The 12,681-nt window shown below is 51.6% G+C and overlaps 1 protein-coding gene across 2 annotated transcripts in view; it reads left to right on the forward strand.

Annotated features, from left to right (window-relative positions):
- The first annotated feature begins 3,086 nt into the window (after window positions 1-3,086).
- ACAN (aggrecan) overlaps window positions 3,087-12,681 on the forward strand; it is a 70,384-nt gene continuing 60,789 nt past the window's right edge. For both annotated transcript variants that reach the window (XM_064376235.1, XM_064376236.1), the window contains exon 1: window positions 3,087-3,172. The gene's annotated coding sequence lies outside the window, so the exon portion shown is untranslated. The remainder of the gene's footprint in view (window positions 3,173-12,681) is intronic.

The following is a 12,681-nucleotide window of genomic DNA, read 5'->3' on the forward strand; positions in this document are numbered from 1 at the left end:
AACTGCCTGGCAGGTTTCTCCCAAATTCCTGATCCATAGAAACCATAAGACACATTAAATGACTATTGTTCTAAGCCACTCAGTTTTGGGGTGATTTGTTACACAGTCATAATAACTAGAATATAGAACTATGTGATTCATTCCAGGAGGGCTGTCTCCAGTGCTCTGCTATAGATCAGGGAGTCAAACTCATGGCCAAGCCGTGTCTGATGTCCTATTTCAGGGGAACATCATGGGCAGGACTGACATACTCCATGGAGAGTTGCCCTTAAAGTTCTCCAAGAAAGAGCTCTTCCTAGCTCTGAGGTTCTCTTATTCTGTGATTTTGTGATTGGATGAGCAGAACTTGCTGAATGATGTTAGCACAGTGCTTCTCAAACTTCAGTAGGGATAGACGCCATGGGAGGGATCTTGTGAAAATGCAGATTCTGAGGCAGTAGGTCTGGGGAACCTGGCATTCTGCATTTAGAATAAGCTCCCAGGTGACACTGCCTGTCTACAAACCATACTCTGAGCAGCAAGAGGTTAGAAATCCCCAGTGACAGCAGATTGCATTGGGTGGCCTGGAAAAGGCATCAGGCAACTGTGAAGTATTCTACAGAGGAGGGATGACCAGCTTTAGAAATCCTACACTGGAACAGAGCTCCTGAGTTGGGCATGAGGAGCCTGTCTAAGGCACCAAGGGCCTTCTGACACTCATGTCCTTTGATTCTCTGAATACTGTCTTTAAAGTGTCCAAACATGTTGCCATCATCCTGGGTTTTCTGTATCTTTAGGGGTAGGGGGTGTGAAGTCATGCCAGCCTGCACTCCAATCCCATTCACTACCTTGGTGGCCTCTGAGTCTTGGTTTCTTAGTATGTAAATGGGAATGACATCCATCTGAGAGGCTGCTATACCAAGCACTATCTGACACATAATAGGTGCCCAATATATATTTCTTAGACTCATTACAAAACCAGATCATCAATAAACATTTGTTCCCTTCAATACACAGATAAATTGCCTAATTAATATTTGCCCTTGACTTGAATTGTTCTTCATTAACCACACCTGCCCTAGGATGCATGTCGACATGACCCCATTTTACAATTGAGAGCAATTTGTTCTCACCCAAGGCATCAGGTAAATACAGGCATGAGAATCCATGATCTCGTTGGAATTTCAAGGGTTGGTTTTTACCCAGAAGGGTCATTTCCCCTGGTCCAGGCATTGAGGCTAGTAACTACTAAGATTTCTTCTCATTTCTTTATCTGAGAGAGAATCCACTATCACCCCCTGAGGGGCATCGGTCACCAGCATTTTGTCTATGCCCTAAATGCTCTGAAACTTACAAACCTCACTCAGAGAAGTAGTGCCCTGAATGCTTCAAGACTTACATACCTGGCTCAATAGGCTCAGGTAGAAAAAGGGTGAAATCAAGAATGGCTAACCATGGGAACACTGTAGCCATTGCTCTGAGACGTAGGTGGGTCAAGTGGGCACTGCACCCCTCCGACAGGGCTTCACTGCCCTGGACAGGGAAGAGACATGGGGTTCACAGAGCATGTGCTAGGCCAGGGCCAGTCGTGCCCCCAGGCACAGTTCCAGTGGCATGGCCCTGGGGAAACCGAGGCACTTCAATTCCTTTTCATCAAGGAACTGATTAAAGTGTGGTCTATTATCTCTGTCATGGGCAGCCCCCAAAGATTCTACTTCTTGCTCTTCTTGATTCAGTCCTTGCCCAATGAGAGGGTCAGGAAGCTTCCACCACCATTCTGACTGTGGCCACCGCATCTTGGTGTGAAGCACCGCCAGCTTCCTCCATAAGAGCTCTGAAGGTCACCAGCCAGCTTGAGTCCCCCGAAAGTGCCGTGGCTCAGCCAGCAGCCTGTGTAGCAGAGAGCGCAAGACCCTGGACTTGAACTCAGACCCACCACTTTTCTGAGCCTCAGTTTTCACATCTTTGGTGGGGGGCAGGTGGCGAGTTGTCATATCTACCTTGTTGGGCTCTTTGGAAAAATTAAATGAAATATTAATGTATGTTATACAGCGGGCTCATAAGAGGGATGAAAAACTGCTAGTTCTTTTACTCGTTTTCCTGCAAACAGTATTAAAGAGTTGCTGTAGAGGCACTGGAGAATTCCTGCCCCAACTGAGATGTCCTTGGTCTCTTCCGGGGACTTTGAAGACCCAGAGGCTCGCAACTTCCCCTGCACCTCCCCGCTGCCGTCTTACCTCCCCTCTCCACCATCCCCTGTCATCCTGGTGTACCCCACCACCAAACTTTCAGCCAGCTCCTCGGTGAGGGTCCTTCCAAATCGAGGCCGAGAGTAGGGGGCCGCACCCTCCCTTGATCGCGTCGTGCCCGGCCTCAGCTGCAGACCCCAGCCCGGCGCCCGGGAGCTCCGTCAGGCCGCGGCGGCCCCAGAGCCCGGGCGCTCGGGATTGCTCTGAGGGTGCAGTCCTCCGGGCCCCTCCGACTGCGGAGCTGCCGACCGCAATGCAGACGCGGGCCCTCCAGCCCTCCTCGCGCCGCCTTCCTCCCACCGGCCCCGGAGCGCCAGGTCCGCGCCGCCGCGGGGAGCGTTCCTCTCACGCCCTGAGCGCAGGGCGGCTTCCCCTTCCGCGCGCCTGTCCGGAGCCAGGGTTCAGCGCGCTCCAGACGCCTCTGCCTTCCCCTCCCCCTGCCCGCCGCCCCTCGATCCCCGGGGGTGGGGTTTCCCTTCGCGCTCGCCCCCTCCCGCCCCCGACCCCTCACGGGCCCTCCCCTCCCCCGCCCGTCCCTATGTATGTGTCACTGCGCGCCATGCCCGCCCGCCCGCCCACCTACCTCCCCGCCGCTCCAGAGGGGGCTCTCAGAGCTGAGGACGCGCGCAGCGCTGCCCAAGGTCTCTCTCTCTCCGCACCCTCGCCGGCCGGCATCTGACGCGGGTGCCAGGGGGCTCCGGGCACCTCTCAGTGTCCCTTCCCTCGGCCAGCCAGGACTCTGCAACCTAGCAGTTGCCGCTGCGGCCACCGCCCGAGGGTACCAGCGGACAGGACGCCGGCAGGAGGAGGGGTGCGCAGCGCCCGCGCAGAGCGTCTCCTTCGCTGCGCAGCGAGACTCGGGCCTCCGGGCCCCAGGAGCCCCCAGCTGCCTCGCCAGGTGTGTGGGACTGAAGTTCTTGGAGAAGGAAGTCCAACTCTTCAAGGTAACTGTCTCCTTCCCTCCAGAGCGAGGTTCTCCTAGGGCGCCCGGCCAGCCAGGAGCGGGGCTGAGGCTGCACGCCTCGGGGCTGGGGGCTGCGCTGCCTCTGTCTCCGCCCTGAACCTGTGGGTGCCGGGGGCTTCCGACATCCACCCGCCGCGTCCGCGGTGGAGTTGAGCAAACTTTTTGGCAGTTGCAGACTCAGTGAATGGGGTAAAGGAACACGTGAGGAGGGGCACTTGCCTCCGAGTCCTCCAAGATAAAGGAACACGGCAGGCTTTACTCCAACCCCCCGTGTGATTTTAAATCCTAGAGTCTGGAAGGACCCATGGTTGACAGAGTAGCAGCTTCAGAGTCAAGGGAATGTGGGTTCAAAGCCCCGAGGTGCTACTTTTGAGTTGGAAGATGTGCTTCACCTTCCTGAGCCTTGGCCTGACCTCTGTCAGCTGAGAAGGAGAAGGCGTTCGTGGGGTCTGGAGGAATCAATGAAATCATATGGATAGTATGTCAGGGACACAGCAGGTCCTAAGCTGAGGCTAGAGAGCCCATCCTTAGCCACTTGGCTTACTCCAGGGACCAGAGTGCCTGAAGAGCTGAGAGGATGCCCCAGGGAGACTTGCGGAACCTGGCACAGAGCTACTGAACTGCCAGCAGGGGAGAGGAGAGCAGTGCCCTGAGCACACGGGTGTCCAACCAAGAAGGGACATTAATCAAGGAAGAAAGGGGAGGGGAGCTGAGGACACACGACCACCGCGGTTTTTCCCTGTGGGTTCCTCTGCAAACGAAGCCAATGCTGGTGGAGCAAGAGCCCTTTCCAGCCCTGGGGCTGAGTTGGAGGCTGTCAGCATGTCAAAGGAACCACACTCTAGACAGAGCAGGCTGTGGGGTGGGGGCTTGTCTCTGGTTGCGAGACAGGATCCAACCCAAACTTTTCCTCCTTTCAGTCAGGAGCTGGGTTCTGACGGGATCCTACTAGGGTTTCACCATTAAGAAGCTGGAGTTTCAGCATTTTGACTGATGTGTAAATTCCAGTTCTGTGAGGATGGCTGCCAGGAGAAAAATACAAAGCGGAATTGGGTTAGCATGGTGTTTTAGGGTCTTGGGTGCTGCAGTGGGTGGGTGTCTGACAGTGTAAGGGGAACGCTGGACGTTGAAAACACACCAGTCTCGTGTGAAGAGGAGGGCAAGTGGACCCAGAAAGGTGCAATGAATTTCTGAAGGTCGCACTGTAACTTAGGGACAGGGGCAGAACTAGAATTTAAGTTTTCTGAAGCCATAGTCAGTCCCTCATCCCGATTTAAGAGTCCAGAAGTCTTGGGTTCTAATCCTTACCTCTCTTCCTCATCCTGGGTTGCCATGTTCAAGGAGCAATCAGGTTGCCCATGCGCCCTGGGCAAGGTGGGATTGGAGGTACTATGAAGATGCAGAGTAGGACGGTTGGCTTGTCAATCACAGAGTCCAGGGAGAGACTGCGGCCAATGGAAAGGCAATGGGGAAGAAAACCCCGAGGCTTGCTAGGGCAGGAAGCACGGAGTGGGAGTGTGGAGGGGAGATTCTAACCTGAAAGAAAGTTTGCAGAACAATAGATCTCTCCAGCTTAAAAAGTTTCAGAAGAAGGAACTGTCAAAAGGAAGAAAATATCTCTTAGAGAGTTGCTGGAATTCCACAGGTTACCTTGAGTTGTGTTTAGTTTAGATATACTTATGCGTAGTTTCTAGTGCTGTGCCTGGTATTTTCATTCATTCTCCAATATCTGCTGAGCGCCACCTAGGCACCGCGCTGTGTGCTCAGAAAGCAAGTACTCAATAAATAGATGTGAGGTGACCCAAGCAAAGGGCTGAGCGTAGTGCCTGGCAGCGGGCAAGTACTCAGTAACTGTTCGATATTATCAATATTACTATTATCAGTCTTAATTCTAGTAGCAAATGAATGTTTTTCCTTTCCTATAATAGTCAGTGAAAATCATACTTACATGGGAATATTTTGGTTAATGTTTGGAAGTCCTCTTCACACCCAGGCACACCTCTTGCCCCTGCTCTCCATCTCTCTCACACACAACCCCAATCCCAGGCAGCTACTCACACCTGCATGCCAAGGCAGCGCATTCTCCTCCTCTTATGCCCCCTCCCCAATTAGAGAGGGAGCTCCAAGAGAGACCTCACCTCCTGAGACGGCGGGCAAGAGCCGGGACGGTGGACAGCCCACCATGCAAGGAAGACCGGGGTTCAAATCCCAGCTCAGCCACTCACTGGTTACATGACTTTGATGAGGGTACTCAGCCTTCCGGAGGCTTCATTTCCTCTTCTCTAAAAAGGGGAGAAAATCCTCCAATAAGGGATTTTTGTGAAGATTAAAAGACGCAAAGTGGGTGCCTTGTTCGGCTCTCAGCAATCACCACAAACCTCAATTCCTCTCCTCTAACAGCTCCTAAGCCTCCTTGGGGGTCACCACAAACCCCAAGTTATGGATAGCAAAAAATTCAATCTCTTGGTAAGAAACTATGTGTCCCAACTCTTGGTGTGAATCTTTTTTTTTTTTTTTTCCTGAGATGGAGTCTCACTCTGTCATCCTGGCTGGAGTGCAGTTGCTCAGTCTCAGCTCACTGCAACCTCCACCTCCCAGGTTCAAGTGATTCTTGTGTCTCAGCCTCCCGAGTAGCTGGGGTTACAGGTGTGTGCCACCACACCCGGCTAATTTTTTTATTTTTAGTAGAGACGGAGTTTTACCATGTTGGCCAGGTTGGTCTCGACCTTCTGGCCTCAGGTGATCACCTGCCTCGGCCTCCCAAAGTGCTGGGTTTACAGGCGCGAGCTACTATGCCCGGCCTGTGAGTTTATTTTTAATGATGCCTCCTAGAACTGGGTTCCTCCCAAGGCCCTTCTTATTGGGCCCTTAGGAGAACCTCAGCTGAGCCAAAGGAAGCCCATGAGACCCTGCTTAGAGTCCCACTTGGAGTCTGTCTGCTGCTGCGGGGATGTCTAGCACCAGATTTGTCCAACTGCAGGTTGTGAAATCAATTTAGTGGAGTTCTTAATAAAATAGGAAATACTAGATAATCTCATAGTGCCTCCTACGTAGCAAAGGTTAAGTATTGTTTCTGGAAACCTTTATTTCTGTTATATATCTTGAAGCCCTCTATGAGGGTATGTGTGTTTATAATATAAACGTATATATGAAAATATATACAAATTTGATATTTGCATATACATTTTTATTTATTTATTTTTTACTATATTGAGCCCACTGATGTTTTTGTGTCAGAAATTCCAGCATTGTGGTGCTAGGTGGCTTGTGCTGGGGCACCCTTGCTGCCACTGCACCAAAAGTTGGGGAGTTAAGACAGCTGAGGTGGAAACTGGAGCTGGGGAAAGGCAAGTTCAAGGAAGAGGACCCAGAGTCAGAGAGGAAGCAGGACATGGAGGACAGGTCTGCTTACAAGTAGAGCAGGGGAGGGGACAGGCCAGCAGCTGCCCTGGGAAAGTGGATCTGAGTATGGGAGCATGTCTTGGGAACAGGAGCTTTCCTTTCCTGCTGTCACTGCAGCCTGGCCTCGTGGCCATGCTTCGTGTCCTGATGCACTGCTGCCCTGATAACTTAAGGAAGCCCTGGGATGAAAGTCCTGTTTCTGTGACAGCTACCTTGGGAGTGGCTACTCCCCTTCCCCCAGATCCAACAGGGCCCAGCCACCCCTGTGAGGTAGTCTGGGCCCCTGGGCATGGTTGAAGAAGGGTCACTGGGAGACCAGCAAAACAAGGGGAGGGCTGAAGAAGGAGCAGGAATGCAGGCGAGAGGAGGACCAGAGAGGGGGATTTGTAGGGAACACGGTAAAACGGTTTCTTTTTTCAAAAGTTGAATCCAGGGCAAGAACGGAAACAGTGGAGTTTACTTTTAAAAACTCAGAGCCTCCTTGTAAGGGGAGGAGTGTGTGTGTGTGTGTGTGTGTGTGCACGCTGGGAGGGCGGGTCCTGCGGGCTGGCCAGGCCTGTGAGAGGTGACTTCTCTCCCTCTCAATGGCCTTACAGTGTATCCCAAAGAAGCTTTTTGTTAAACTCATGAATAGGTGGATTTGGGGTGTGTGATGCTGGGCATCACGATTTGGATATTTGGTTACCTTTGAGGTTACATGTTTTTCCTTTTAAGATACACACTCAAAAAAGGAGCCACCTCTTCCTTGTAGGTCACTATTTTGGTGGATGTGGGGGCGGGATGCCTGTCTCTCTGTAATTGACTTGACTTGAGGGGCTAGGGTAAGAAGGAGAAACACAGGACATGGCAGGTCTGCAATGCCTGGCTTGGGAAACAGCCCCCTCAGCCCCCTCATCTCTGGCAGTCCCCAGATCATGGATGCCTGGGGCCTTCCAGGCCTGTGATGGCCCTCATTTAAGAGATTGCAAAAGGGACTCAGGCCCAAAGAGGGGAAGGATATACCCCAGGCTGCTGCCCCAGAGCTGGTTGGTAAGAATCTAGACAGGGATCTAGAACTTCAGGCTCTCAATGCAGAACATGCCGGGTTCCTAAAGACCATTCATGACCATTCTTTCATTCATTTCATTCACTTATTCATTCATGCATTCCATTCACTCATTCATTCGTCCCATTCATTTATTCATTCATTCATTCTTTCAGCAGCATTTGCTACATGCCAGGCACTATGTTAGGCATGGATAACACAGCAGCAAATAAATCAACTCACTCTCCCTGCCCTCCACCTGCTTACAGTCTAATGGGGAAGACAGGCTGTAACCAACCTGAACCTGACCCCTCATTTCTAGACAGCAGTGGCTCTCACCTGGGGGCTATTTTGCCCCCTTTCCCCGAGGAACATTTGGCCATGTCTGGAGACATTTCTTCTTGTCACCACTGGAGAGTTTGAGGTGCTACTAGCGTCTCATGAATAGAGCCAGGGGTGCTGTGAAACATCTTACAGTGTACAGCGTAGTCCCCGCCCACATACATGCATAGTAGGGAATTATCTGGCCCCAGATGTCAGCAGTCCCAAGGTTGAGAATCTCTGCTGCAGATCTTCATTTAGTTAGTGGGTCAGGCCATGCCCTACTGTGCACAGCAACTGGAAGACAGGGGATAGGAGGACAAGAGGGATCGCTGGGTAGGCAGTTTAGAGGAGAAAACAAATGAAAAGGAAAAGAAAAGTCAGGGACTCTGTGGCAAATTAGAAAAAATGTGGGCGTTGGCCCAGACTGAGGTTGAAATCCTAGCTGTATGTCCTTGGGTAAGGCTGTTGTCCTCTCTGAGCCTCACTGCATTTCTGCATATGTGAGATGGACTCATGGGACAGTTGTGAGGGTCCAAGAGAATGCAAATAAAGGACCTGGCACAAATTAGATGTACAATAAAATGGCAGCTGTTATTATTATCTTTGAGGCTTTTAAAGTCCCCACTATGGAAAATTACAGCATCAACAGGTTCAGACATTCATGATCAGGAAGCCAAAGAAGGTTGCTGTTTGGGGCAGGGTTGCCATAGTATTCCCTTCTGCTTCGGGGAGGGGCAGTGCGTGGTGTGAGCATCTCCCTCCACACTCCACTCCCAGCAAGGAGTGGGAAGGTGGGAGGCTTTGCTCCAGGGGAAGTCCCGGTGTTTGCTTTCCTCCAGTGTGTGTGGTGGGAGGAGCACTGCACTCAGAGTCAGCCCATGGACTGGGCACCGATGGCTGTATGACCGAGGGGAAACTGCCTCACTTCTCAGCCTTGGATTCTTTATTTATAACATGGAGATGCTAAGCCTGCCTTCCTGGGCCAAGATCCAGTGAGGACCTACTCTCTGTGGAGGAGGCTTGTGGGAGTGCCTTGAAACGGATGCAGGCACCTTTCATGTCTGGTGTGCCCTATCCCTAATCCAGGGCCAGGCACATACAACAGACTAGTCGAATGAATGAATGAATGAACCATAGTACTAGAAATTCCTTTCAGTTCTTGACAAGGAGAGCACCAACAATATTCAGATGGGCATTTTGTCACTCCTCCATCCTTTGCAAGATGCAGGGATCTCTGGTTCCCAGAACGTGCTGTGTCAGTTGCGGCACCGGGCAGCTGCGTCCTCCAGAGGGCACTGCAGATACAGCAGCTGCACTGTGACAGCCCCAAAGGGGGATCCCCATGGGGAGTGATAGGTAGAGGGGTTGGGGGGTTCTCCAGAGCTGAGGTGAGCCCAGCTACTGAAAAGAGGACCAAATGAGGATCAGGACCCTGGAGATTTATCTCAATGCAGGCACGTCATTGAATGCCTCTACTTTTCTATCTGTAAAATGGAGTTGAAGTCATGATAAATTAAGGCCTAACTAAAAGCCACTAGCCAAAGGGGTGGATTTGTGTAAGCCGTCAAGCTTTCCCGAGCCTCTGTTTTACAGAGTCATAAAACATTGCAGCAGAAAGATATTTAGGGGTCACCACACCGTCTTCTTCATTATGCAGAGGGGGAGGCTGAGTCCCAGAGACGGAAGGGCACTTGGATGGAGGGTCACAGGCTGCTCTTGCACCCAGGCTTCTGAGGCTCCTCCCCTCACTCCACACAAGTCCCATTCAAGCTAGTAAAGAAAAGCGTCAGATCACAGCAATGCTGTGACATCTAATTAGAACCCAGCTCTAAACAGACTTGGTCCTTGGGCCACCCATTGTCCACCCTTGGGACACCTTGTGGCTCTGTCCCTCCATGTCCTCGCTCTTTCCAGGGCTACTTTTGGGGGAAAAAAACCCTCTAGAAGAGAAATGTCTAAGGCAAGTCAGAGCTCAACCTCCCATCTCACTCAGAAAACGTAGCTTCCTTGCCTCAGCCCCACCTCGGGTCCTGTGTAGGGAGTTTTTCCCTGCAAAGTCTGGACCCTTGGCCTGACCCTCCCCTCACTCCTTTCCTCCCCAAGCAGATGCTTCCTGTCTCCCTTCCAACCCATCTCATTTGACCTCCATATCCAGATGGCTCAGGGGAAGCCTGGATTTTAGGATGACTCAGGCAGGAATGTAGTAAATGTTTTTCAATATCACAAGACACTGAAAAGGAGGCCTGGAGGCTGTCATTAGAGTTAGCCTTCAGTGCCTAAAATTAGCTGCATCTGAGGAGCTTTTCAAAAATACGGGTGCCTGAAGCCCTGATGTGCTCCAGGAGATTCTGCTTCAGTGGGATGGGGGGATGGCAGTGGGGAATCTGTGGGTTTCAAAATTGCCCAGGTGATTCCAGTGTGGTCTAATTTGTCAACTACTAGTTGAAAGCCCAAAACAGTTCCTCAGAGTGTATTGGGCTCTAAGCTCTTCTCTCTAGCCCTGCCTCTTGGGCCACTTGCTCTCTTCCTTCCCCAAGGGCAGAACTACAGCCTCTGCCCCCAGTTTGCCCTTTAAGGGAGTGAGAAAGTCAAGGCCAGCTTCTCCTGTCTCCACTTCCCTGCCTGAGACAGGGGTCCTTCTCCCTTGGTTCTCCAAGGTGGTTTCTATAGAACACACCTTTCAAGACCAGCAACAGGCTTTGCAGGTGAAAAGGGTCTCATCCCTCAGAGAAAGTCAAAGTTGAACAAAATTAACCCTAGTTAATTCTGGGTCCCTTCCCTGCAGGGCTTCTTAATATGCTGATGGACCTTGGAAATCGCCATCAAGTTTTTCAAATTGAATTTGACCATGAAGCTTTTTTTTTCCTACAGCAAATGGAGGGACTTGAGCCTAAAGAGATGTTAATCTAGGTACTGGTCCAGGTTGAGCCTACAGCAGGAATACAGCAGCTGCACTCGGCCAAGGGGCAACCCAGGGAAAGGGGAGACCCCGATAGGTAGGGCTTAAAATCCTAAATCTCAAATGAAGTCCCTGACCCAGCAAGCACTCTCCAAGCCCCCCTTCCCCAAGGCCTGGCTGGGCCTTAACTTCCCCTTTTTTATCTCACACCTGTAACCCTCCCTCTAAAGGTTGGCCATGCTGGGTATTCATTTTGTTCCCTTTTTCTCTGGATTAAAAGAAAACAGTGGGAAGAGAGGTAGAGCATTCAGTAGAGTTCACTGAGGGATGGGGTGGGGCCCTGTCCCCTTAGCAGATTCTCCACTTGTTCTCTATCCAAGTTTGACCACCTGCCTCCCCTGTCTGAGCCAAGGGCTTAACTCTGTGTTGTTCCCTGGCCTGTTGGGTGCCAGCCTCCTGGAAGACTTGGACTAGCACCAATGGGGCTGAACAGCAGCCCCTGGAGCTGTGCAAATCAGTGCCCTGTTTGCATGCTTGTCTCTGTCGCCTGTCCTCACTGTCCCATCCATGGGCATCAATCCCACCTCAGACCCACATGGCCCAGCCAGGGGCTTTTTCCCCCATCCCCAGGCCATCTATTTCCCCTAAAGCAGCCTTGTTCTGGGATTCCCACTTGTTTCCTAAACGCAACCCATGTGGGCCTCTATTGTGACTTGTTTCATTAATGTTTTGACAGAGGGTCTCCTGGTGTGAGAGATGTGATTGCCTTCATACTCACTCCTGAGCAGAGGAGGACTGCTTCAGGCTGGGTTGGGAGTTGGAGTGGCTTCATTAGCGAAGGAGGAGCCTAGCACTGGGTTAGTGCCTCAGCCTCCTGGAGCCCCAACTAGGCCCTCCCCATCTGCCCTCCTCTCTGGATCTGCCATCTCAGTGACCTAGGGACTCCCGGGTTTATGCACAGCAGGGTCAGCAAGACTTATATACACCAGATAAAGCTCTGATGCTTCAGCGGCTGGAAAATGGGACTCCCACCCCTTCCTAAGCCACTGCAAGCGCTATGTGGTATGACTCTCCCTTAGATGCACGCAGCAATTGATCAAGGTTATTTGTATATCCCTTCTAAAAGCCTCTTGGGGATTGCAGAGGCTTTTAGAAAACCTTAGAGATGGTCCTGTCTCACTTGAAATCAAGCCCAATCCCCGGCCTTGGCCCACAGGCCCCCAAACTGGCTGGCATCCCCTCCTCCTCCTATCACCCTCCCCTCCCCAACCTCCCTGCAGCCCCTGGCCTCCCACTTCCTTCAGGACTTTTGCCCTCTCTGTCTCCCTGCCCAGATGCTCTTCCCACAGGGCTTTGCATGGATGGTTCATTCTGGTCATGCAGGTCCAAATGTCACCTCCTCTTGGGAAGCTTTTTCTTTTCCCCCCACCTGATTTAAAGAAAATGAACACCCCCACTCCCATCTCCTGCATTTTCCTTTAGCTTGTCATTATCTAGAAGTTCTGGCTGGTCGGCTTCCTTGGTGATTCTCTGGTCTCTTCTAAGCTCCATCAAGAGCAAAAGCTGCATGGGACACAAGCCCCATCTGTCTTGATCACTCTGTGTCTCCAGCACCTAGGAAATGCTTGGCACACAGTAGGTCTCAGGAAAAGCTTATTGGCTGGACAAATGACTTCAGGGATTTTCAAAATATGCTTCAGAGTCTGCGGGGGGTGGGGGGGTCAGTCTATGATACCCCATGGGGTCAGAGAGGTGGGTCAAGAAGGGCACAGCCAGATTCTATTAGAACATCTCCAGTTTTCTGTCTTTTGAAAGCCATTGATATGTTGGACTCTGCTCT

This window comes from Aotus nancymaae, unplaced genomic scaffold (assembly GCF_030222135.1).
Source record: "Aotus nancymaae isolate 86718 unplaced genomic scaffold, 86718_ANA_hifiasm-v0.15.2.pri h1tg000014l, whole genome shotgun sequence".
In the NCBI taxonomy this organism is placed as follows: domain Eukaryota; kingdom Metazoa; phylum Chordata; class Mammalia; order Primates; family Aotidae; genus Aotus; species Aotus nancymaae.